The following is a 3,628-nucleotide window of genomic DNA, read 5'->3' as shown; positions in this document are numbered from 1 at the left end:
AATTCAAATTTAATACTGTCCAATTATACAGTGACCCCACTTCTAACCTACTGTACAGCAGAGCGACATCCACTTACCCTACCTTTTTTTTTTTATTTTATACGTGTGACGCAAATGAATATAAATTATATACAAAATAAAATAAATTTAAAAATATAGATTGGAACAAAAGTTATTTCATCTGATAGGAAAACCCGTCAAAAACTAATAAATAAAAAGTAAAGATCATTGTACTTCGCGACCAGCATTAAAGGAAAAAACCCAAATAATGAGATCATCAATCATTTTTTTTTTTCAATAACAAGGTAATAAAATGTTCTCACACTATTCAGACGATAACAACGTAAAAAGTCTCTCCAGCACCACGCACTAACTTTTCGTCATGCGTGTGTAAATTTTTCTATGCAAATTTTGGCAATAATCTTGCAAATTCACGATAATTACATGCTAATTTTCTGTAAAAAAAAGTAAAATTGTTGAATGGTTGGTGCTGGTGAGACGGTCGTCATAGATTAATTATCTTCAAGTAAAATTAAATATTTTTATAACTTTATTGTAATATAATTTACTTTTTTGCTTAACTTTTCTCTCAACTTAGTTGCTTTTATTTGATAGTGTTCAGAGCACCCATCTACAGATTTTTTTAGGGCAGGCTATTTATATTATATTCCATAATAACTATTGTCAATCTCTAGAGGTTTGGAACAAACATGTGGTTCATGGTATATTGAATAGAATTATTACTTAAAAATAATTCTTACATTGTTACTATTTTTAATTTTTAAGTAACAGTATCAAAAACAACAAAAATGTGTAGACATTAATATTATATCTAATCTTTTGCATTAAAAACAATATATTCACAACATAAAATCGGCCTTGGTGGCGCTATCTTTTTAGGTTATCAAGGTAGATTTTACCAACACGTTGAGAATAATCAACATTTCATAAATAAAAACTACAAACAATTAAAAAATATACATTTTTAGTATTACTAAGTTTTACAGTATTTAAACTGAAAAAAAAAACAATTTTTCCAAAAATTGAGCATTTTGAAGATTTTCGGCTATAACTTACCAATTAAGTTTAAGCTATTTCTTTATTTTTGACTTGTACATATTTTATGTGTTGTGTAATCATCACGTAGTATTTTAATAATACCTCAAATTTAAAATATTTTACATTTGGTATATTATTATATTTTTTTAATTATTATTTACTATTATAGTATTTTAAAATTGAATTAGTTGATATATTAAACGTTTATTTTATGACTCATGAGCAACACTAATATAGCCAATAATATATATATTATGTTTTTGTAGTATCAATTTTATGGACTATTATCCTTAGTAGAATTTATTATTATGATAAATGAGAAACTACTCTTTCGATTTATGAATAAGGTACAACAAAATTTTCAATAAAAGTTACACTTTATAATATACAACACCAAAAAGGTTTTTTTTTTGTTTGAAAATATAAAATATATATTTAAAAATTCCAAAAATCAGAATTCGAATAAATAAATTATTAATTAAATTAAAAAATGGTAGTGAATATAATGACTTGTCAATCACTCTGTGTATTATATATTATTTTTGTGTAATCTAGGAATTGGATTGTTGATGTATGTAGGTATGTATAATATATATATAAATATTTATATATATATATTTATCATAATATTATACATACACATTATTAAGCAAACAGACTGTATAGCTTATCTTATCAAACACTCAAACTAATACTTGTTTAGGTATTACAAAATTCAATAAGTAATTTATTGTTTAAATTACCTACCTATGTGATGGATGAGGTATATTGAATAAAATCATAATTTTTATATTTTGTTACAAAACAGTTGTACTGGAGTCTACAATAATCATATTAATTTCAATAGCATATCTGATTTTAAGTTGACGACCGTAAAGGTAATCAAATATTAGTACAAGCTATGCAATTTAGGTAACAATATCTTACAATTATAAATAAATATAGACATATAGTATTGTACCCACCACCTAAAAATCATATTATGTTAGTAATGATAGACAATCATTTTTCCATAATACCTTTAGAATTCTATTCTTTTTTAAAATATTTATTTTGTTCTTAATTGTTTTGTGTTTTTTAAATTTATTAATATGGTTATAAAAATTATGTTTTATTTAAAATTTAAATTATTTTTTTCGTTTTTTTTTTCATTGTTAATGTAAATTGTACATGTAAATTTAACGAAACTCTTCAAAGTGAATTTAAATTTATTAAAAAAGTTGAAGCAGATAACGACTATGATGTATATTGTACAATTTGTTCAAGTTCGTTTTCGGTTAGCCATGGTGGGCGATCTGATATAAATGATCATCTCAAAACAAAAAAACATAGAACATGCAAAAATGCTACCAATAGCTCGGTACGTACATTTTTTACTCCATTAAAACCAGACGAAAATGCGTTAAAACTTGCGTCTAAAGAAGTTACATTTGTTTACCATACAATTGTACATAATCAAAGTTTCAACTCTATGACTTGTACTGTTTGATAAAAAAAAATTTACTGCTGGCCGTACTAAAACTAGAGATATTGCAGTAAATGTTATTGCACCGTATGCTGTACAATTAATGAAAGCTGAATTAGATAAAGCTAAATTTGTTTCAATTCTTGTAGACGCATCGAATCATAAATAAGCTATTAAGTTAGTTCCTGTCATTGTCCGTTATTTTTCAACCACTGCAGGCGTAAAAAACAAAATTCTTGAATTTTCCAATTTACCTGGAGAAACTGCAGAATTAATACATAATCATATTATTAAAGTTATTAATAATTTTGATCTTAAAAACAAAATCATCAGCTTTTCGGCCGACAATACAAATACTAATTTCGGAGGAATTTTTAGACATGGTAAAAATAATGTTTTTATTAAGTTAAAAAAATCATTAGATCGAAATATACTTGGTATGGGATGTTTTGCACACATAATTCATAACGCTATACAACAAGCTGTAGATTCACTTCCAATTTATGTCGAAAGCGTTGTTTGCAAAATATATGGATACTTTCATATATATACTGTTCGTGTAGAAAGTCTAAAAGAGTTCTGTGATTTTGCAGATGTACAATATAATGATTTGTTATCGCATTCCAAAACTAGGTGGCTTTCATTATATCCAGCTATAGACAGAATTATATCCATTTATAGTGGGTTAAAATCGTATTTTTTGTCCCAAAATACATGTCCAACTGTTCTAAAATGTTTTTTTGAAAATGAAACTTCTTTTTTGTGGTTAAAATTTGTATCATGCCAACTGAAGACTATTACTTGTTACATTAAAAAAATTGAGAGCCAACATCTATCAGCTATAGAAATTATGATGCTTGTTGAAAATTTATTAAATATAATTAAGAATAAAAGAGAGGAAAAATTTTTGACAACTGAAGTTGAAAACTTATTAAAAGAAATTGAAGAAGAAGGACACATAAATAAACGATATTTTGACAGTAAATGTGATCGTTTTTATGAATTTGCTATGATTACATTTACAATTGGGTCTGAATCGAACCATCATAATTCTGAATTAAAAGATTGTTATGGGTGACACTCACTCCAAAACAATTGTCACTT

The sequence above is a fragment of the Acyrthosiphon pisum genome, unplaced genomic scaffold (assembly GCF_005508785.2).
Source record: "Acyrthosiphon pisum isolate AL4f unplaced genomic scaffold, pea_aphid_22Mar2018_4r6ur Scaffold_21003;HRSCAF=22751, whole genome shotgun sequence".
Taxonomy (NCBI): Eukaryota; Metazoa; Arthropoda; class Insecta; order Hemiptera; family Aphididae; genus Acyrthosiphon; species Acyrthosiphon pisum.
Note: the sequence above shows the minus strand (reverse complement) of the source record.